We start from the raw sequence: 25,538 nt of genomic DNA on the forward strand, positions 1-25,538 counted from the left end.
GTTGGAAATGCCCACTAATTACTTTTACACTTCAGTTTCCATAGTTACAAATCTGTGGCTGTTTGGAGAGAACTGGTGCACAAAGGCCTCTTTGAACTGGTTTATTCACTGTGAACAATTCCAGGACTACAATCAATATGAACACCTAACTGAAAAAGTCTCTCTTCAGAGTTAGCCTAGTCTGCTTGCTGCCATCATTCTCAAACCACCTATAATAGCCAGCCACGTCTCATTGGAAATATCGATGGCATCTGAAGCAATTGGGATGTTAACACCGAAAAAAAAAAAAAAAACAAAACAAACAAACAAAAAAAAAAAAAAACCAGCAAACACCCGTGTAAATTTCAATTCCACATGAAAGAATCTCTACCTTCAGGCAGACACAGATCATATAAAACCTTCTTTTATAGTGACACTGCAAAGTCATTCTTTCTAGATAAGAAAGTCTATTAGGCATTTCTTTAATTTTTTTAATTGAAAAAATATTTTATATTCTCTATTCCAATCAGTTTCCCCTTTCCCAACTCTTCCCAAATATACCTTGCCTCTCTTCCCACACACCTCCATATACTTTCTTTCTCTCTCTTTAGAAAACAAACAGGCAAAAAATTAATAAAGAAAAAAGAAAAAACACAAGAAACAAACAGCTTGCACATATGTGGGCTTGCCCCTGAACCCATCCCCTATCCTGTGTCCTCCTGTGGAACTAACATGTAAAAAGTCATTCCTTTGTCCCACTTAATAAACAGAAGCAGCAGGAGACCAGGATCCAAAGTCTCAGATGTCTGCTATGCTGTCTGGCCACAAACTTGACGGAACCCAAGGTTCTGCCCAGATAACCTTGCTAAGGGATGGAAACTTCACAAAGCCACTCTGAACTGACAGTCTTCTGTCTAGTCTGGTCTCCCTTTTCCTAAAATTTTCTGGCATTTTGGAAGTTCACCTCATAATACAAAAAAAAAAAAAAAAAAAAAAAAAAAAAAGAATGCAAAATGTGATATTTTACAAATTCATCAAATGTTTTCAACAATAGTTAAAATGAGAATGTTACAAAGATCACAGAGTCCAAGGGCCTCTTAAACCTTGTTCCATTTCACACTGCCTGAGCCTGAAAGGCTGGATTCTTTTGGCTCATCTAATTTGAAGCCCTTCTCCAACTCATCATCTTGGACTCGCTGTGTTCTGTTTGCAATCTTCTCTCTGACCTTCTGACATTTATTCCATCAGTAACACCTATTTCAAGTTCTTTGGCCACCTGGTATTAAGTTACTCATTTTGTGGAAATTTATTTTATTCAGAACACTGAACAAGGTTACTTTGATGCATTGCTTAGTTGGCAGGTTATAAGAACAGAGCCACTTCCAGCTCCTTCATAGTTTTAGATCTTCAGTGCCAGCAAAGTGCATGGTACACAGCCATCCTTCCCAAATTATACACTGAGTGATTTGCTTTTCCAACTTTTACTTCTCAAAGTTGAATGTAATCTTTAGTGTGTATGTTGAATATGAAAATTTCAAGAGAAAGTTTGGACAGTGACTCTGGAAGCAATATATTTATGATATGGATGAAATGGTGAGATTTTAAATACAGTAATAAAAATAGATACAAAGAATTAGCCTCTTTATATGTTGAAACTCTCAAGAATAGAGCTATTATGCTTGTAGAGAACATACACAAAGTGACTAGAGTATATTTACGGATATTTACCTTGCTTTCCTATAAAAGTTGTTGGAAATTTTAAGACATATTATTGGGAATTGTTACTGTGACCTTGTGATATAATCCAAGGCTTGTATCTGAACAATGAATTGAAGGAGCTGAGCAGCTTATGAGGTTGACAGAAATTCGATTTTACTCTATGACAGGCCCTTGAATAGCATTAAATGCAGCATATATTAATAATACAGAAGAGACTTGGTGTGTTCATGGTGCATTTCTCCCATTGCCTAGCCCTTCCTGACATCTGAGATAGGAATGGAGTAGAGCAAATGATACTAAGTTCAATGTCTGACTTAACCAGGTATGAGACATGTATGCCGGGGATGCTTGCTTCACTGAATAATGCTTTATTTATGCACAAAGGTCTTGGTAAAAATCATGTACAATAAAGAATGAAAATCACTTTGTTAATTATAAAAGGCAAACAGCTGACTGAACCAAACACAGAGACCCACAGTCAAACCTTAGGACCTTAGGGAGTCTTGTAGAAGAGTTGATAGGAAGTTTGATGAAACCAAAGAGGATAGGAACTCAACAAGAAGACTGATAGAGTTGACCAACCTGGATCTTTGGGATCTCCTAGAGAGTGAAACACAAACACACACACACACACACACACACACACACACAAGTAGAAGACACATGGCTTGGTCTTCATGCAGGTCCCTCAACAACAGGAGCAAGGGCTGTTTCTGACTCTGCTGCCTGCCTTTGGATCCTGTTCCTCTCACTGGGCTATATTGTCTGAACTCAGTTAAGGGGATTGCCTAGTCCTGAAGTGACTTGAAGGTAGGTTGGTATCCAGGGGAGAACTTTCCACTTCTCAGAGGTGAAAGGGATGGGTGAGGAAGGAGCTGTATGAGGGGTGGACTGGGAGGATGAGGGAGCTGTGACCAGGATGTAAAGTGAATAAATAAATAAATAAGTAAATAAATAAATAAATAAATAAATAAATAAACGAATGGGGGAAAAGACCATATAATGAGGAAATACAAGATAGATTGTTCTTTTAAGGACAATGGGTAAAACTATCTTTTTCTATTAACATGTTTTGTTAGTTTTGTTTTCATTTCTCTGCTTCCTCCCCATTCCTTCCTTCCTCCTTTGCTGAGCTAGTCTCACTCTGTAATTCATACTAGCCCAGAATTTATTCTGCAACATGGAGTGCCCTGTAATTCACCATCTTCCTGTCCCAACATCTGATGTGATAGCATCACAGAACTTATCTGTCCCAATTATATTTAGGAAACTGCCTGTGATTAAATGCTGGGAGATTGCTTTTCTCCCTACATAACTGATGAGGTGCTGACACAGAGATATTCATTCTACCTTGTACCAATATGAATAGGATGGTTGCATTCTAAACTCTCTTTGTTTTCTGAATTAAGCATAACTTGGAGCTTTCTATTAAATACCACTAGTGTTTCAACTCATGTGTTATTTGGTGATGTTCCTACATTTGACAACATCTTAAACAATCCAGGAGTTTCATACTTTCATACTAAACTCTTTGTTTGTGCCATTGTATAGTATAGTACAAAACAGAGGCATGTATACCTCAATTCTCAGCATTTTTTGTTACTTTCAGGAAGATTTCAGAACCTTCCTGGAAGTTTCTACAAAGGGATTCTACAGATAAAGAGTAGACATATTAATCTAGCTTGATTACTTAACAACCATTCCTGTATAATATTCCTCATATATGTCTCCTTGCAACCATCTACCCTGTAGTTAGAACTTTGGAGACTTAGATCAACATGCCATCAGATTTCCTGTAACACCCATTTGGTTTTCTTCCTGTTCCTTCTACACTGGAGTAGAGCAATGCATGAGTGTTTAGACCTGCTATCTTTCCTCTGCTTGGAAAGAGGAAACCAAGCAAGCAACCAGGTCACCAAGACCATAGCCGGTAAATCCAGTGATGATGTTTGAGCTAAGAGAAGTAGGTTATTAGGCCAGCCAATTTTCTGTGATACCATGACTCAAATTGCCAAAGGGAGCCTCTTTTGAGAACACTGCTTCATTTGGGAACTAATCATGATGAATTGAAACAGACATTGAGAGACACAAACCAGGAGCTCTATGCAGAAAACACAGATCAGCATAGGGCATGGGAGTAGATAGCAGAGGTCTTTAGTACCAACCTAAAGCAAGGAAACATTGGCAAATAATGGACTAGATCCTTTGGCTGTGGTAGCCTGATGTGATAATTACAGTCTCCACAGAATGCCCAGAGTTGCCATCAGACTAGTAACTATATGATTGTATACCAAACACATTCCAGGCCTGAAGATTGATTTATTTTCTGTGTCCTCAAGAGACCCTTTCTGTTAGAGGTTACTGAGTGTGTTTCCTGAATATACGATGTTATCTTGTTACTGTAATCATCTCACTCCTTGTATATCAGTTTTAGCACTCAACACTGTCATGTTGCTTCACTTGGTATTACAATCTTAGGATATGTGGCTCCAATCTCATTCTCTGGTATTTACCCAGAGTAGAGTGGATTCTCTCTCAAATCCTGGTCTTGTGGTTTGATTTCTCTTTACTTTCTCATTACTTCATCCAGAGAGTTCTACTGCCAGCTGGCTTGTTGGACTCTACCTATCACCTGCTGCCAAGTTCTCTGAATTCTCATTCCACCCACCTGGAAGCAGGGCTTCCAGATGGCAAAATGTGGGATCATATTGGTGTCTCGCCAAAAGATGATACAGTCTTCTTCCTGTCACCTGTTTTCCATGTGGCTTCCTGCACTGCTTATTGTGACCCCACATGGACTGATCAGAGTGCCCCAACACTGCCTATCTATGGATTGTCTGTTACAGTGCTTATTCAAGAAACTTTTTGCCTTATCCTGGGTGATAATTGCTTAACGGGTCCTTTCACTCAATTAAAGACTCACTGACTTAGGTATGAAGGAGACTTTGTGGACATGCTGATGTTAAAAAACCAAGGACAAGACCAAACTTCTTAGACAACTGTTCAGGGTCCCCTCAATCTGACTTCTATCTGTTCATATGAGTCCTCTGCCACAGAATCAAAAAGTTTTGCTAACAAATTCCTAGATTTACTTCATGTGTTCTTTCATGAGCATTACTTTCTGCTAAACTATAGTACACCCCTCCAAGTCCCCTCTACCTAAGTCAATCCATTAACTCTATTCATAGAAGCCTTGGGCACTTACTACCTGCCAAACACAGTATTAATTGGAAGTCATTCAAACAAGTATAGGATTTGTTGTTACCACAAATTTACAGTCTGAAAAGTGAGTCAAACATTGTATAATCAATCAATCAACTAGAACATATTCAATAGGATGGCCATGTAAAAAAGGAGGCTGCAAATTCTATCTAGTACCTGGAGAAGACACAAAAAGAGCATAAAGAAGGAGAGAGTCTTGACCTAGATCTTTAACTAAAAATAAACAAGTTTTTGTAAGTTTCAGGTATAAAGAAGTCAGAAAAAAAACGTGAAGATCCATGTCATATCACTACAAAAAGCAGTAAATGGCAGCAGGACAGTCATGGTATAAGATGGAGAAGGAAACACAAAACAATCACCCTATCTTAGAAACAGGCAATAGCCTGTCATTCTCAAGGATTAGGAAGGTTCCCCAAATCTACCCTGTGTATGCCCATTATAATTCTCAATCCAAATAACCTTAATAAAAATGGGGAAGAGAGCTAAAGACAGAATTCTCAACTGAGGAAATACAAAGGGCTGAGAAACACCTAAAGAAATGTTCAGCATCCTTAGTCTTCAGGGAAATGCAAATCAAAATAACCCTGAGATTCCACCTCACACCAGTCAGAATGTCTATGACCAAAAACTCAGGTGATGGCAGATTTTGGCTATGATTTGGAGAAAGAGGAACACTCCTCCATTGCTGGTGGGGTTGCAAGGTGGTACAACCACTCTGGAAATCAGTCTAGTGGTTCCTCAGAAAACTGGACATAGTTCTACCTGAGGACCCAGATATACCACTTCTGGGCATATACCAAAAAGATGCTCCAACATATGACAACATATGCTCCACTATGTTCATAACAGCTTTATTTATACTAGCCAGAAGGTGGAAAGAACCCAGATGTCCCTCAACAGAGGAATAGATACAGAAAATGTGGTACATTTACACAATGGAGTACTACCCAGCTATTAAAAATGATGAATTAAAAAAAATGATGAATTCATGAAATTCTTAGGCAAATGTATGGAACTAGAAAATATCATCCTGAGTGAGGTAACCAAATCACAAAAGAACACACATGGTATGCACTAACTGATAAGTGGATATTAGCCCAAAAGCTCAGAATACTTAGGATACAATTCACAGATCACATAAAACTCAAGAAGAAGGAAAACCAAAGTGTAGGTTCTTCAGTCCTTCTTAGAAAGGAGAACAAAATATGGGAGCAAATATGGAGACAAATTGCAGAGCAGAGACTGAAGGAAAGACCATCCAGACTCTCCCAACTGGAGATTCATCCCAGATACAGTCACCAAACTTCTACACTATTGTGGATGCCAAGAAAGGCTTCCTGAAAGGAGGCTGATATAGCTGTCTCCTGATAGGCCCTGCCAGAGCCTTACAAATACAGAGTTGGATGCTTACAGCCAACCATTGCACTGAGTGTGGGGTCCCCCAATGGAGGAGTTAGAGAAAGGACTGAAGGAGCTGAAGGGGTTTGCAACCCCATAGGAAGAACAACAATATCAACAAACCAGATGCCCCAGAGTTCCCAGGAACTAAGCCAGCAACCAAGGAGTACACATGTCTCTGGCTGCATATGTAACAGCAGATGGCCTTGTCAGGCATCATGGGAGGAGAGGTCCTTCATCTTATGAAGGTTTGATAGATGCCCCAATGTAGGGCAATCGAGGGTGGGGAGGCAGAAGTGGGTGGGTGGAAGAACACCCTCATAGAAGCAGGGGGAGGGAGAATGGGATAAGGAGTTTCTGGGAAGGGGAAACTGGGTACGAGGATAACATTTGAAATGTAAATAAATTTAAATAAATAAATAAATAAATAAATAAATAAATAAATAAATAAATCTCAATCCCACCACTCAAATGTAGAGGCATCAAAATAGTCGCAATTAAGCTTTTAAAAACAATGTCCCTGCTTTTAATTTAATCATCTCTGTTCCTCCTTGCTTCAACAATGTGGATATCACCTACACTTAAAAGCAGCAACAGGTAAATTCACTCAAGAATTAATCACATCTATTTGCTGTGGATGCAGTAGTATACCCCATATCTCCCTTTAGGACTCACTCTTTGAGAATGTTGGCAGCTGATGGCTTGATGCTAACACCTATTTAGAAAGAGAACTCTCTAAAAGGAAACTGTCTTGCTCAACATTTCCATCTTTCCAGCAATAGTTAGCAAGACAACAAAGCAACATGTAGAATCAGTCAAAATGCTCCTGAATACAGTATCACCTTCTCATGCCCAATCTTACTTTCCTAATTTTTCATGGGGTTCATCCATGACTGATAAACTCCTCACTAAACTGTTTTTTTTTTAAATCCTGGAGTCTTGGGGTTATTTCCCACAGAAACCAGACTACATTGTTTAATGTCAATCACGTTTTCAATAAGGAAAAGTTTGAAGTAAATTTCACTTATTAAGAACTATTAGGTATACAGCATATGCCAGGACTGTGGTCTAGGAAAGATGCAAAGAGGTGGAATTAGCTTTGGGGTGGCAGAGCAACCTTCATTTTGAAAGAGGATTGTCTGATACAAGAATGCCTCCAGCTGGTTTCTACCATTCCAAGTTCTCAAGGATTACATACAAAATAGAGTGAATTTATTTTATATAGTCTACTCCTTTATTGGAACCATTAACAACAGAACTCAATTACCTAAGCCAAAGTTGTCATCCTGTCTCTTTTACAAATAAAAGAGCTGACTAGGTCAAGCTTCTGAGCTCTTTTCAGAAAGACCCATGTTGATATTAAAGGTTATATACAATTTGAAACAGGCTATTTTGGATTTCATCAAGAAAGCATTTGGTAGGGCCCTCAAGAAATTTGCTTTGAGTTTTGCTCGGTACAAAGACTATTTATTGAGGACAGGCATCATCCTCATAGGTCTTATTGTTGCTTTTAGTAATATTTGAATGTAGATTTCTATATATTAAAAGTACTAAGTTCAGATATTCAAGTATAGCCCCATACCAAAGCCATGGACCTGTTAAGAAGAATTATTATAGAGAAGTAGCCATCAGCACTTTTATTAAAGAGATGATAATGAATGTTCCCTTGGCACAGAACTAGCCTACCATGTCATCATACCAGACTTCTTTTAAATGAGTGTGGGTTTGCATCTTCTAAGAAAAAAATGAAAATCTACACATCCCTTCAACACCAGCATTATTTATCAAAATGACAATATGTCCATTTTTCTCAGCACTTAAAATGTCATTTGATGATAATTAATCTATTTTTATTTAGTACACAAAGCATGCTTGAATTGCCAATGCAATTTTGGAAGTATTTTTTATTTCTAAAAGGCTCCTATGGTGTACAGATTCATTCACAAGAAAAGTTAAATGGACTATGTATTCATAGACTATGCCAAAGGAAGACATTCCCAAGTTAGAAGAATGAAATGAACTAGGAAAATATATATAAAAACCTCTAAGTGCTTATACTTAGTTTAATTTTCAAATATATAATGCTTATTCCTTCCTGATCAGAAAAACAGATCTACTGAATTGGTAGTTCTCGGGACTGATAAGCTCATTCATTCAATACATATTCTAAATGTTATATTCTGTAATATATCTGCATCTAATGTGAGTATGTGTATAAAGAACTCAGGAGCAGATTCCATTTCAGCAGGAATCTTGGCTGTGACATTAGTTAGTTCTCATTACTTAGTTCTTTTATTACCATGACAAAATACCCAATAGAAACAACTTAAATGAAGGCTTGTTTCAGAAGGTTTCAACCCATCCTGGTATACAAACATGGTTAGGGACTCTACATGTGGCTGAGGACCCTGAAGAAGAGAGCTAGGTCTGAAACCTTGTGAATAGATCTTGTCAGTAGCTAACAAAGTTTGTCAATCAAAGGCTAAGGAATCAGTTCAGTTCATACTGTGTTTGCCTAACATGTGGGAAAGTCTGAGTTTCTATCCCTAGCAAAGCACAAACCAGAAGTATTGGTATATCCCCATAATTACAGTACTTGGAGAAGGGAACAGAAGAATCAAAAGGATCAGTCGTGACTACATAGAGGCTGGTATGAGCTACATGGGATTCTATCTCAAAACTTACTAAATAAGTATTTTAAAGAATTTAAACAAAATTATTTTCAAGAAGCCTACTACAATGTTCAGGTCAAGACCAGCACCAGACCCCTGTAGTTTTACTTCTTCATATTGTCAGTTCCTCAGGAAGAAGAGCCATTCAAAGGCCTCTTGGCATAGAATTGGACAGATGAGCAAGCATTCTACATTATGTATTTGTGTTAAGACAGGTGATAGCTCCCCTTAAGCAGTAGCATGCAGAGCCCATTGTGGATCATGAGCTGATCAGTAGCACAAAAGACGTTCCCCATTCTACCAACGTGTGGATAACTCACCATTTGGCCAGTGGGAGCACGCATAAGGTATGTGGACTGCTCACTGACTTATCTCAAAATACAGCCAATTCCAATAAAGATTATCTCAGTCTCCATCCAGTTTCCATCATCAGAGCCATAACAGTCCACTGGGCCAGAGAACAATCATAGGAGTGCCTTTCTCATAGTAACTGCATAGACTCTCAAGCATAGTCACAAATATATGTAAAGAATCCTGAATATTTCTATGAGCATGCCTAGAGTAAAAACAATGTTTTTCAATTCAAAAAAACATCCCTTACTGTCTCTGGTATTTTGAAAGTGCCAGTATACCTCATTCCTCCCTAAGTACTTACATTTCTCTAAGAATGTCTACCAGAGTGTCTGACTCCTACAGCTACTAGAAAGAAATCATTACAGGATTCTTTGTTTTATGAACATATTTAATCTATGGAGGGTATACAAGAACAAGAGAGATCAGACACACACACACACACACACACACAGAGAGATAGAGATAGAGAGAGAGAGAGAGAGAGAGAGAGAGAGAGAGAGAGAGAGAGAGAAACATACACATACTATTAGACTCGTGCTAATGATATGGTTCAAAGATATTGAGACAGATCCTTAGATTTGCATTCATACTGACTGCTGCTTACATCCCTTCCCCATTCAAAATGTGTAAAATTTTGTTTTGTAAACCACCATAAATGTTCATAGCAACAAGCACTATATCTGAACAGCATTTTATCTTTGAGTTTTGAAATCTGTAGGGTGAAATTTCTGCTTTTTTCCCATAGAATCTTGTAAAAAGGAGATTCATTCAGAGATGAAGATGGTCCTTACTACATAAGTATAATTATAGCTTAAAATTCCGTGTCAAATTTTTTGCTGGTGGCACAAATAAAAGCTTATTTAAAGTATGTTAAGTTATAATGTTTCATATAAAAGTAAACTTTAGCAGTTTTAAAACTTACCACAGGGGTTTGCCATCAAGTAGATAAAGCAACGTGGATCAAGGCTATGATACTGCATTTAATGTTTATATCTTGTCCCTGTAACATTTGAATATCTTTCTTGTGTTTATTTTGGATATATATATATATATATATATATAATGTGTAAATCTCTCCACTTGGCAGATTTAATTCTTATTCATCCTCCAGGATTTTCAAGAATTGCATGAAAAGATCTCCTATTATATATAATATTGTGTGTGTGTATATATACATATATACACACACATACTAATTGATATTCAAGAATATCACTCAGTATATTTTCTTTTTGATCTTACTACACTTCCAAGTGGTTCTAAAGGCCACTGCCATAGATATGTCTCTCCTAAAGAGGTCCACTGAAAAGTGTCAGTTCCAGTGAGAAACAGCCCTGTAACCTAGGGAGGAAGACAAATGTTTTTTCTAAAACTATAAACATCTGTTGACTCAAAATGAAGATGATTTTTGACTCTCTGAGAGGGTAGAAATTCTGGTCTGAACCTAAGGATGTCAACTACTTTCAAAGCACAGTAGGTTAGTGTTTCTACTTGCCCAATTTTCACTTAAGGAGAAATGCTATTAGCTATCAACTTCTCTGACCACCACATTGTTTAGGACACATGTGTCCTAGAAGACCTGGCCAGGAATACATACCTCCAAATCAGCAACTAAAAATAGCCCTCTTTCATCTTTTATACTAGATCCAAAAAGCACTGCTCTCTTTGATCTAAAATATTAAAAATTCATAGAAAACATTTTGCTAGACGATTTCCTGTGAAAGCAAGAAAGCAAAGCATGTTCTGGAGCTGAAAGCAAATGCAAAGGAAGCCATCTGGAAGTAAAAGCCAAAACCTAGCTTTTCCTGAGGAAGCACCTGTCCAGCCATGTTCATTTTAAGTTCCAGTCCCACTGGCAGTACAAATACCTACAAGGTAAGTAACAAAAAAATCAAACAAAGGGACAAATAGGAGATTTTGTGTGTAATTCTTGAAAATCCTGGAGGATGAATAAGAATTAAATCTACCAGGCCAGGTGGTAGTGGTGCACTCCTTTAATCCCAGCACTTGGGAGGCAGAAGCAGGCAGAGTTTGAGGCCAGCCTGGTCTACAGAGTGAGGTCCAGGACAGCCAGGGCTATACAGAGAAACGCTGTCTCGAAAAAACAAAACAAAACAAAACAAAAAAGAAAAAGAAAAAGAAAAAAAGAAAGAAAGAAAGAAAGAAAGAAAGAAAGAAAGAAAGAAAGAAAGAAAGAAAGAAAGAAAGAAAGAAAGAAAGAAAGAAAAGAAATCTACCAAGTGGAGAGATTGACACATCAGCTCTCCTCCTCAAGGCTCCCTGACTAGAAAGCACAATACTGCTCTTTTTTATTGAATGAATATTTTATTTATATACATTTTATATGTTATCCCCTTTCCTCGTTTCCCCTCCACAAACCTTCTATCCCATCCCCCTTCCCCTGCTTCCATGATAGTGCTCCCCTACCCACCTACTCCCACCTTACCTCCCTGGCATTCCCCTACACTGGGCCATTGAGCCTTCACAGGACCAATGTCCTATTCTACCATTGGTGCTAGATAAGGCCATCTTCTGCCACATATGCAGGTGGAGCCAATGTGTCGCTCCATGTATACTCTTTGGTTGGAAAGTATGGATGCTTCAGTCCTTCTTAGAAGGGGTTAAAAATTTTGTTCTTCTAATCTATGTTTCAACTTCAATTCCTCAGAGTTAAGTTGCTAACAAAGACTATGAAGTGGTATCAAATGGGCATCATGATCAGGTAAATAATAAAGACAATGAAAATATTTAGGAGCTGAATGTAACAAATCCAGACCTCAAAGAATTATCTCAGGTCAAGGTTCATAATAGAAAACTGTGAAGTATGTAAGTATAACTGGTGACAGGCAGCAAAATCAACATACCTACAAGTATATTAAGACATTCAAACACTCCAGCAAAAGAGAATAAGAAATGATTCTTTTTCAGATACTTCAGTAAATATTCCATATATTAAAATTAGTACTGTAATTAAAGAGATGTAGTTTGAAAATCAAACAATTTTTGAAATAAATGAAGATAATTTTTAGAAATTATAAAATAGTTAAAAACGTAAAACCTGGCAGATAGATCAAAAAGAAAATCAAATATAGCTGAAGGAAAATTTAATGAGCTAGAATTTGGTTGCAAATAAATTACCCAAAAAGTATGTCAATAATACAAATGTAAGATAAGTATGAAATAGGTGAGGAGAGAGACAAGAAGTCAAACTTGTGTTCAGAACTACATAGAAAGACATGAGAGAGTCGAAATAGAGTAATAGAACAAAAACAATAGGAGTAAATAATTTTCTAACTTACATCAGAACACTATCCAGATCACAGAAATCTGTGTGTTTTTAATAGCCTAGTAGTAAGTATAAAATCTGTGTCTATATAATCCATCATTAAAATTTTGGTGAAATTATAGGAAAACAAATACATATATGATATATAATAAACCTAAGATTAAAAACTACTTTAAATCAATAGCTATATTAAAAACAAAAGCAATAGAAGCCTAATGTGCAGGAAAACATAGCAAGTTTAATTATGTGTAAGCAAAGCTACCTATCAGTAACAATAATAAAATTTTGATTTCTCAGTCCCCCCAAAAAGCATGTTTATCATGAAGTGCTATAAAAGAAAACAAACTTTTGCTTTACTCAAAAATAAAGTAGTCAAAGAATTTCTAAGAAGGTAGTGACTCAGGTGTGAAACTGAAGAAGTCAAGTATTTTCACAGCACTATAGGGTGGAGAATCTGCTTGCTAAATTCCCTTTTAAAGGAGTAAGACTATTAGCCATCAGCTTCTCTGCACAGCACTCTTGTAAGACAATGGTGACAGGGAGAATCTGCCCAGGAACACATAACTCCAACTCAGTGAAATGAAAGCACCTTCCCTTATCCTTTATATCAGATAACTAGGAGTGCTGTCTTTTCTATCTAAAATTCCTATTCGAATCATCTCCCCCTGTCTTAGTCAGGGTTTCTATTCCTGCACAAACGTCATGACCAAGAAGCAAGTTGGGGAGGAAAGGGTTTACTCAGCTTACACTTCTGCATTGCTGTTCATCACAAAAGGAAGTCAGGACTGGAACTCAAGCAGGGTTGGAAGCAGGAGCTGATACAGAGGCCATGGAGAGATGTTCCTTACTGGCTTGCTCTTATAGAACCCAAGATTACCAGCCCAGGGATGGTACCACCCACTAGGGACCCTCCCCATTTGATCACTAATTGAGAAAATGCCCCACAGCTGGATCTCATGGAGGCATTTCCCCAACTGAAGCTCCTTTCTTTGTGATAGCTCCAGCCTGTGCCAAGGTGACACACAAAACCAGCCAGTACACCCCCACAATTTGATTCCAACCAACCACTGTCTCTTTAATAAATAGATCTTGTCTCAGGGTACAGATGTCCACAGACACTATGATGTCATTTCTAGAAGTTTCTTTTGATCATCTGAATGAATGTCATAATACAGAACTACAGCTCTGTAGTTTTCCTACTTTACAGTATCTGAACAATAAACATTGTGAAGGGTGTATGCACTGGGTCATGCAGGCGGGGGTTCTGCAGCTATTCTGCAGGGACTCTGAGTAACAGCTGAGTTAAATTCCCCTCCAGGAAACACAGCAATTATTTTTCTTCAACTACAATTTTTTCAAAACATTGTCTGGGTTTGACATAATAGAAGTAGTTGTGTTGAGTTCAGCGTGCTATCAAACTACTGTTTCAACCACATGATTGAAACATAGCAATAGTTCTCCTTTATAGCAATGTGGACAGAATAGCCACAAGTACATCCTGATTGGCACCTCGGTGTCATGAATAATTAAGTACATTATGGTAACCTCATATGAAAAATAATAGATCTTAATAATGGGTATCTTCAAGGTCATTTGGCTGGTAGACTCAGACAGTACAGGAATTAGAAAATTTAGCCGTGACACTATCATTATTTTCTAGGATGGAAGAAAGACTAGTCAGCCATTTGATATGGAAAGGGCAATAACCAACAGGCTAGAATCTTGATAGAACTCACATTGCCCAGGTTGAAAACACTGAACTTTCTAGTCAATACACACTGCTCAAGAAACCACTAAGAATTCTAGAGCTTCTAGATTTCTTAATGATCTGATACTTTTACAAATATTATTTGTCTTCAAATACAATTTTTCCAAAACATTGTATGGGTTCCACATAATACAAGTAGTTGTATTAAGTTCAGTGTGCTGTCAAACCACTGTTTCAACCACATGATTTCAAAAAATTTCCTTGCATTTTTCAGGTGGACTTTCCAAAACTATCTTGAGGGTAAATGAATAGGTTCATTTATTTGGCATGAGACAACTAAGAACTCAATGATCCCAAAGGGTTTTGTAAGTTACCTTTTCTCCTGAATAATAATAGCATACATTTGTGGAGGGCAGAAGTGACACAGTAATCAGAATGACACATCAGCCACTTCATCTCTCATTTATTTGTGCTGGGAACATTCAACATCCTTCCCTCAAGCTATTTTGAAGTACACAATAGGTTTATTTTAAGATCTGTCCTTTGTGTAATTCAGAGGCTTAGCTGTATAATAAAATAGTGATTTGCTATCTCAAGGTCAGAAGAGTTATTTTTTAATTTCTAGATTGTCACATACAATACCCTATAGGTTATCCAAATGTAGATATTTAAAGTTAAATGTATTAAAATAAAATGAAAGTAAAACTACTATGCCTAGCCACAGACACATAATACACAATTAAGAGTTGTGTGCCTATTGAAGATTTGTTTATATTGCACTAGAAATTTTTATCAAATTGCATTGTAGATGACACACTGAGGTTCTTGGTATCACTTCTCAGTCAATTTTATCTGATTAGTACAGACTGTTATAAAGTTATTAGTGAAATCAATCTCCAATTTAGAGTCTAATGCAATAATTAAGAAATCTTATTTTGCAATTATTTACATTCATTATTCCTAAGCAAATTTAATAGGCTACCATGTGTGTATTACTCAGTCCTAACACCAGGAATATTAGAGAGTGCCATATGTTTGATGGACACTTGGTAATTTGAAACATGTGTAAGAGATTCCCCAAGGAATCATTTCTTAATAGAATCATATGTAAACTGCAATTTGGTCCAGACTCCTTAACCAGTCTACTAAAGAAATGACACTTGAGTGTCACATGAAATCTGTGCTGCAAAGACAGCTTCAACAAATTATTAAAAACTGTAAAAATAATTACATATATTATATTTTCCAGAATAAAATTTCTTACATCTAAATTTTCTATCTTAACAGCTAACCCATCCCTCAGCTCACTGTATCTGAATCACTCTCTCAGTGCCTTAGATTTATTGCTAATAATCTCCTAATCTATCTTTTTTTCAGCTGCAAATCAAATTCCTACATACACACACACACACACACACACACATACACACACACATACACATACACATACACATACACATACATATACATGTACATATACAAGTATATGTCTAGCCATGACCCTACAAGGTCCTACTTTATTTCTGACTCATGGGGTTAACATATTAGTTTCACAGTTCCTGGAATCCCCACTCTCTTTAGCATCTTCTATAACACTGTTGTTTTCTCCAATTTTTATTGTGATCTATTGTGATCTCCTTCAGAATGAAGAAATTGCCACATGTGGATTACAACATGCCTTCAAAGGACACTAGAAAAAGTATTTCACTATTGAAAGAAAAAATGGTGAGTGGTTATGTTGTAGAATACTGTCCATTTGGGAGTCTTGAGATGTCTTTTAGAGATTGTTGTGGAGTAGTTATAGAGCAACAAAGAAACCCAAAAACCAGAATGAGGGTCTAGAACAATGGTTCAGCAGTTAAGAGCACTTGTTACTTTTGCATAAGGCCAGCACCCACAGCAGGTGACTTACATAAGATGGTTTATAACCTGTAACTCCAGTTCTAGGAAATTCAACACATCCTCTGGCCTCTACAGTCTTTAGTTTCATATGTACAATAAAATACACACACACACACACACACACACACAAATACACACACATATAAAAAAATAAACTCTTTTTTAATTAAAATTAGAAGTTGATGAGTAAAGATTGTCCACCCCAATTTTATAATCCAATGGATGAAGAAAAGGAAATCTATGTAATACAGCAGTATCATGTAGTGATTTAGGCATAGACTCTTGCTAAAAGGCAATCAAGTGCTACTTCTACTATCTACATTCTAAATCAGGTCTCAGTTTCCTGCAATTTTATAAAAGATTTTATAATAACAATAATCACCTTAGACCAGTGGTTCGAAACCTGTGGGTTACAACCTCTTTCGTTGTCAAATGATCCTTTCACAGGAGTTGTCTAAGACTATCTGAAAACACAGATATTTATGATTCATAACAGTAGAAAAATTATAGTTACTAAGTAGCAACAAGAATAATTTTATGGTTGTAGCCATCACAACATGAGAAACTGTTTTCAAGAGTCACAGCATTAGGACTGCCTTGTAGAGAGCCTTATTGGGGTGCCATGCCACCTGGCAAGAACTTGACATCTACCAATGTGAAGTTCCTCTCCCAGCCTTTGAGTGGAAACTCCTGTGTTAGCCATAATCCTCTCCACCTAGGGTTGAGTGCTCAGACCAAGGTGGAGCCCATTGTTCTTCAAGGGCCTGCAATTTCCTGAGAAACACTAGCCACCTGCAGAGCAACTGAACTGGTTCTGTGGAGAAGTTTCCAGCCTTTGGGCGAAGGGTTTTCCCCTGCCTATGTATTTGGAATCCTCCATTCAACTTTGGGACCTTGAATAGCAGGTGTTGTCTTGGTCTAGATCTCTTTTTGCCGCCTTCCCACATAGCCGCAGCTTCCCTTCCAGGTAACCTATTCGATGTAAGTTACACTGCCTTAGACATTTACAAAAACAAAATGGGTAACATGTCATACATTAACACAGTACCTAATGAGTCCCACTTGTTATTCACAGAGGCAATAATGATAATAGTAGTGGTGATACTGATGATGAATGAACATTATGATGAAGATGATAACATGGCCACTTGAGCCTATGGTCAAGATGGTGTTAAAAATAAAACTCGATTCTGTGTTTCTGAATTCTAGTCTAACACCTTGGTCCCTGAAGCTTCTAACTATAATAGTTCAAAACTAAGTACAACTTGCTCCCTATCTACCTCCAATAATCACAGCCATGATGATGGCCACGACTCAAGAACAGAACTCAGGCATGGACTGATGTCTACCATGCCACCCAAACAGATCTCTTCTTCCAGCAACAGTCTGCTAAGTGCTGATATGTCCACAGCTTGTTTTCAAACATGAGATTATAGAAAATATGATTACTTCCGGTGCAAGCTCAGCTCTTTCAAAACTGGCTTGTGTCTGCACTGGCCACCTGGTGTTTCTTTCAAAGTTCCCACTTCCATGCCTTCCTTGATCCTGGGCAATGCAGCATAGTATCCATATATTCTTTCTTCTGCCTTCCCAGGTCATCTTATTTAAGCTCATCAGGATGGTAGCATCTGTGCCCAAACAGAACCACAGCAGAACAATTCCATGTAAGAAACTGGTCATTTCCCAAATGATGAGGGCCTTACTGCCTGGCTTCGCTACCCCAATGGATCCCACTTTCATGTAAAACTGCTGAAAATTTTTCAGTGTACCTAAGAATGCCTAAGACTATAATACAAAACCTAGGTCTCATCCAAAAACAGAATGTGAGATTATTTATTCTGAAGCAAACATAAGTGGCCATGTCTTGGTAACACAAATTTAGGTTGCCCCAAATACCATGTTCCAAAATGGAAATGATTCCATAAACTTTTATAGTTAAAACAAAACAAAGAAAGTCAGAAATCCAAGCATCCTTTTTGAAAAATTTCTGGTGATGACATTTGTTAGGTATGTTGGAGCAAAGTAAGGAAAACTTAACAGATTCTCAATGCTACATGATGCCATTCTTTGTTTTTTAAATCGATAGAAGATACTGGTTTGTTAATATTTTCCAAAAATTTTATCTAAAGTTGGTTAAAAGGATGTTAGGTCAAACATAGAGGTAGACAATAAAGGGATATTAAAAGAACTCAAAATAGCCCAAGATAATTTGCATCTGGATCTGCAACATTCCAATTCACTATCCTGAAGAAGCTTTGATCAGTCGTCAGCCTTATAGAATCTTTAACAGAGGTGTGGCTTTCTGTGAGCTCAGCTCTCAAAGGGGTATCTTCTATTCCAACTCTTACAATCAGTGAAGATTTAAGGTCATTGACATAATTGAATCTACTAAAATGGAACTTGTATCTTAAGCTATATGTAGAATTTTATGTGTTTCTTGTATTTTGAGACATTCTCTTTGAAAAGCTTCATCTTACAAAAGAAATTATTGCTTCTTTCTCCTCCATGATTGTTCAAAAATCTGGACTCACAATGACATATGCAATATGAGAAAAGTATTCAACAAACTGATAATATGCCATATGCCTATAAATAGTGATTAGCATCGGTTACCCGCCCCAAAAACATCTGCCTCCATTTCCTGCCAGCCTATTTAGGGCCTCAGAGTCATTGTCACCTGGATCTTGATTCTGTTTCTCTTACTAGAATGTTTATTTAAATCTCACTAAAAATGTATACAGCTGTGAGCATGTTAGTCCAGAAGTTGCCAAGATGCCAAGGTACACTTTAGACTATTTTACTGGTCAGCCTCCCTCACATTAAAATGTTGCTTGTCTGAAACTCCATTACCTAAATGTTGCTTTAGCCAGTCAAAAGGGCTTCCAATAAGGATCTTAGAAACATCTGTTTTTGTACCATGGAGATGTCTCAGGGGCCCAAGTACTTGCCATACAAGCATTATGACCTGAATTTGATTTCCAGCACTCATGGGAAGGAACTACTCACAAAGTTATATACCTGTAATATCAGAGCTGGAGTGGTGGGACAAGAGGCTTTCTGTAGTATGATGGCCAGCTAGTACAACACAATATGCCACTGGATTAGTGGAAGATACTGTCACAGTCAATAAGGTAAAGAGTGATTGAGGAAAATTCACCTTTAGCCTTCACACACACACACACACACACACACACACAAACACACACAATTTGTAAATTTGTAAAATTGATAAATTTTACTCAAGAGAGTATAAGAGAAAACTTGAATTTTTGCTTTGGGAGCTGTTACTTTGTTGTTGTTGTTGTTGTTGTTGTTGTTGTTGTTGTTGTTGTTGCTCCTGCTACTATGATTCCCAAAGAAAAAACATCTAGCTCCTAAGAATGAGATAGAGTGTCTTATATCATCATTATAAATTGACGAATCTCTTTTGGAACAGTGGAGATGATGTATCCTCCATCTGGATGTTCAATTTAACCATGTGTTGTGCTCATGAGCTCAGTGTATTCTGAGCCAAATATACCATGTGGTATCAAAGCTATGAAAACATTTCCATATATCCTTTTCAACTTTCATAAGATGTACCTACCTGATAACATTACTTATACAATTACACATGCTGTGTGCTTTACTTTGTATCTGCAACCTATGATGTGCCAATAATCATCATTGAAGGGATCATCGCCCTGTGTAACATCCATTACTGCTTTTTGCTGTTGCTATGAGAACTCCAAGTAAACTTCTAACTGAACTGTCTTTCCTAAAGCTCTAAGAAATCTTTGAAGAAACTCACATTCAGAGAGAAGAACTCGTTTAAGGAAACTTACGATTCTGACTTGTGCTTTTGTCTGGCTGTTTAGCTGGGAGGCTTTTTGGTTTTGAGATTAGGCTTCACTATACTACCTAAAGCTCTAATCACAAGTGTTCTTCCCCCTCAGCCTTCTACACAGCTAAACATGATGTCATCGGGTCCAGCTCAACAAAACACTACTCTTTTTTTTCTTATTAGATATATTCTTTATTTACATTTCCAATATTGTCCCTTTTCCTGGTTTCCTAACCCCCAAAAAATCCCCTAATCCATCTTCCTCCTTCTGCTCACCAATCCACCCACTCCTGATTTCCTGTCCTGGCATTCCCCTATACTGGGGCATCTAGCCTTCTCAGGACCAAGGCCCTCTCTTCCCTTTGATATCCAAGGCCATCCTCTGCTGCATATGCATCTAGAGCCATGGGTCCTTCCATGAGTACTCTTTGGTTGGTGGTTTAGTCCCTGGTAGCTCTGGGGGTACTGGGTGGTTCATATTGTTGTTCCTCTTATGGCGCTGCAAACCCCTTCAGCTCCTTGGGTCCTTTCTCTAGCTCCTCCATTGGTGACCCTGTGCTCAGTTCAATGGTTGGCTGAGAGTGTCCCCCTGTATTTGTCATGCACTAGCAGAGCCTCCCAGGTGACAGCTATATTAGGCTCCTCTCAGCAAACACTTCAAAAAATTACTCTTTTAGTAAAAGACTTTTCAGAAATGTACTACAGATGGATTTTTCACCATATATGAGGAACATCGTTTTTCTCTGTATAGCATAGGCTATATATCCAATACACACAAGTGAAAGATGCAAAATGACCAGAAGGAATTCAATAGTTCAGGTCTATGGTGTTACCATCATCTTTGACTCCAGCATCCATTGAAGAAGTAATGATGTTTTTTCTGATTTTCTAAGGATAAGAAGTATCCTTAATTAAAAGGATAAGACCCTTTAAAAGGAATTAAGAGTCTTACCCCTAAATTATATTTAATTGGTAACAATTGTCATTGCAATGAATTATCATGTAAATAGATCCTAGCCAAGACAAGAAATTAAAAAGGGTTAGCAATTTTCAAAAGATGTTCAAATCCAGACAGACTTGGGGGACGGCTCAATCAGTAAAGTACCACATAAGGATGAAGACTAGAGTTTAATCCTCAAAACCTGTTTGTAAAACAAGCAAACAAACAAAAAAAAACAAAACTGGCTTGATAGTAGTCCTTAGCACTGGGAAGGTAGATCCCAGAGGCTCACTTGCAAGGCAATCTATCCTAATTAGTAAACTCCAGGACATCCCATGACAGACCCTATCACAGAAAGCAAGACTGATAGCTCCTGAGGAATTACATCATCAGTCAAACTCTAAACTCCATATATGCATGAGTGTCATGACACACATGTACTCCCCTACCACACATATACATGTAAACATGCACACTATAAAGATGATCAACTCTAAAATATTTATATAGCATTTTAAATGTGTCTTCATGAAGTAAAAATATGTGGTATTTGACAATGGCTTAATCAGGCAAGGAATTTTCTTTCATTTGTGCCTTAAAAAGTTTTCCATATACTTTAACAATACTTCCCTGATACTTAAACAACACAATAATATCAGTGATTATGTTTCTTTTGAAGAACTGAAGAAAATACACTTCTTTCATCAATGGATTTGAATTACTGAATGGAGTTGTGTTCTCAGACCTCAGGGTATGCAATCTGTCAAAGGTATCTAATTCAATTACCTCTTCCAAAAACATACCATTCAACACCTAATTAATAACCCCACTGAAAATTTCCTATACCACCAGACCTGGAAGATACTTTCTTCTAAGAATTAACTTCAATAGTTCTACATGAGTCTCCCCAAACTACTTTGTGAGAAATAATAATATCATTCTATCTAGCCCGCAGTTGTTTCTGACTCTCATTGGGAAATAAGCTAGTATTGAATGTGATTGGGTTATTTCCTTATCAAGTTTAGATTGAAAATTATTCCTCTTCTGTTAGATGACAGCATCCACAGTACTTACTCTGATTTGTGTATTATGTAGGAGTTCCATCTAAATAATGTTTTCTTAAGTACCAGCTACATTTTCAGATTATACTAATAATTCTTCTTGGAGAGTCATAAAAGCTAATTTTTCCTTTGTTAACATTTCATCTGACTGTTTCCCTAATATCCTACAGGCTTACTGACAGCCTGATCTTATGGAAGCATCTTATTAATTAAGGTTTTCTCCTCTCAGGTTGACATAAAACTATCCAGTATACTATCACTCTATCTATCTATGGTGTGTGTGTGTGTGTAATATATAGAATATGCAGAGGGAAGTTGGAAATTGGATCTATCCTTCCACTTTATGGGAAAAGATACCTTTATCCACTGAGTCATCAGATGTCTCCTTTTTTGTAAATGCTTAATTCTTGGTAAAGGATTCTAAATAATACAAAATCTAGCTTACCCATACATGAACATGGGATTAATAGGCATGCAAATTGCATCTCCAGAGACAAGGCTTCTGCTCTGTTTTGACAGTCTTCTCGCTCTTACTCTCTGAATCTCTGGTAATTACTTCTGATGACCTTAATGCTTGGTATGATAATGGCCTTGTCACAGATTTAGCCATAGACAATATAGCTGGGAAAAATCCTTTCCCTAAAGACCAATTTTCTAAGCCTTACTGTGCAAAACCAAGAAGAAAATGGCATGTCAAATTTATGTGCAGACATAATCAAATAATACTCAATGGCATCCCATGGGACTCACTCAACTTATGAATACCTGAAATATTTCCATTAAATCTGGATTGGGTATTTAATTTATAATAAAAATGTAAACTACAAGCTCTAAAGGATTCTTTAAAAATTGCAAATATTTTTGTTTATTTTATTTCAATCATCATTAAAATAATACAAACATATTTTGAATATATAATTCTTAAAATTACACAGTATAACTTTCAGGATGACAAAACAGATAATGTTTACCTCATTTCATTAACTTAATATATGTGTTTATTATATTAATAAAACTAAAATGTATCCATAGCATATGCTAAAGTAGACATACAATTTTAGGAATGGTTAAATTCATTTCACAATTCATATAGGACTAGCTAGATAATTGAAAGTACTTGAAGATATAGGAAAGGCAAAATTTCAAGTGTCTCTTCTCTAAGTAACATTGAATTCATTCAGGAATAAGACCATTAAATTCATCACTGAGTAAAGCAACTTCAGTTTTTCTAAAATTTTAGGAGAAATCTAACAAAAATGTAGTTATTTTGTTGATGTTAAAATCATCTTTAATACTGAATAAAGAGAAATAACAAGATAAAATGATACAGTAAACACAGGTTGGTCTCCAGTTCTCTTTTCTTCATTGAACCAAAACTCCCTGTACCTTTAAAGTCATCCCATTTATATAAAACCTCAAGTGCCTCAAAGGAAGCCTACTTTCAGCTTTTAAGGTGCACATGATTATAAGAAAACTTCGAATTTCCTGCTCATTACTTATTCTGGAAAAGGTAAGAGAGTTATAACTGATATCTTCAAGCTCTTTTGTGAGCATCACTTTGGAAAATTCTTTGATTCTATTGGAAGTTATCTAAAACAACCTCTCCTTCCATTGTATGGACACAACACTGCTTTGTAGGTAAAACCAAAATATCTAAAGTTAACATTCTGTAGTCATAGCCAGCAGAAGGATGACATGGCACCTGAAAGAAATTCCTGACAAGGATAAATGCAAATATAATTATGGAACTCCTAACATATAATGCATAGTCAAGTATCTCATTTAAGTTAGCTGACACATCTTTAAAACTATATACTTTGTGTTTCCATTCAAAAGACTATTCTCAAATACAAAGATTTAAAGCAAAGTCAGAGAAATGCATTGTCAGGCATCAACAGGAGGAGAGGTCCTTGGTCCTATGAAGGCTTAATAGATGCCCCAGGATAGGGAAATCAAGGGAAGGTAGGTGGGAGTGGATTGGGTGGAGGAACATCCTCATAGAAGAAGGGGAAGGAGGTGACATAGGGGTTTTCTGGGAGAGGGGAAACCGGGAAAGGGAATAACATTTGAAATGTAAATAAAGAATATATTCAATTAAAAAATCAATGTTTTTGTTGGAATATGATTTTCAAAGGGTATCAATTTAAACAGACTATCTACCTATTTGAAGACATATATCCTGAATAAAATCTTGGTATATTATTGCTGTCATTCAGATGAACTGTCACTTAGAAATTAGGGTCAGTTCCTTTGTTAAACAGAAATTGGACTGTGTACCTTCACTGTGTCCAATACTACATTGGTCAATATAACTGCAATAATGAACACACTAGTCAGAAATTCATGTTTTTATCAAGTTTATGTTCTAGAAAGGAAATATTTGTGAAATACATAGGATGCCAGATGGTGATGTGTTAAGAAGCAAAATTATATAGGCATAGAAATTGAGAATTTAAAGATATAAAGGGAGATGTAATTTTAAAATGTCTGAGGAAAACCTGCAGCAAGTTTGGGATAGCAAGAAAGACAGTAATTATAGGGTTGGAATGAGCAGCATAGTCACAGGCAAGAGAAGCTAGAAGTAGGCCATGTATAATATCCTAGAAGTGGTGATGGAAGCCTTCTCTCCTTGTGATTTCCAGGAATGCAGCAAAGGTGGTCTATAGCATCAGGAGGTAGGAGCATGAAAGATGAAGTGATAGATGAAATGTGAACTAATTTGCACTTAAGGGTAGTTCTAATGGAGAACAGACATGCAGATTTTTAGAACAGGTCTAATCATAGGTACAATTTGCAGATAAAGTCAGCAGAAAGTGTTGATAGATGTGATGCATAAGAGAAATATGAGAATCCAAGTCAGCTCATGTGTTTTAGTCCCAAAGATCTAGACGGATCGTGCTAACACTGATCAAGAAAAATGAAACAGCAAAATAAATGTTTTTATTGTGGAGCAGTACAGTCAGAAGTTAGCTTTAGTCTTAAAAAAATGTAGGCTGTGTATTAAATATCCAAGAATATGTCATGAATGTTGTTGAGTCAAGAATCTAGGACCAGAGAAGTACCCAAGACTGTAAATTGTAAATTTAGAAACAGTCCTCATTAAATTTTAAAATAGAAATAACCTGGAAAAGAAAGGTGAGTTATACAAATAAGAGGAACTGAGAATATAGTTGAGTGACATTGTGGGTGCACCAAGTATAAGAACCTGGGATCAGTCACCACAAACAAAAATAATTAATAAATAAGAGATCTGAGGACTGAGCTTTGGTGATACAAGTTATACTCACTTTGAGGTAAAAGGTTCTGAAAAGCTGTTGTCACAGACAGGATCCCTATTCTAAGCAGCCCAGAGAATCTGAGAGAGATAAGAAAACAAGACTCAAATGTATAAAATGATAGTTTTTACTTCTCTCATCCAAAGGGTGCATTAATGTAGTCTGAAATTTTCAATGATTCTTTTAAAGAAATAGGTTC

Source organism: Apodemus sylvaticus, chromosome 9 (genome assembly GCF_947179515.1).
Source record: "Apodemus sylvaticus chromosome 9, mApoSyl1.1, whole genome shotgun sequence".
NCBI classification, from domain to species: Eukaryota; Metazoa; Chordata; class Mammalia; order Rodentia; family Muridae; genus Apodemus; species Apodemus sylvaticus.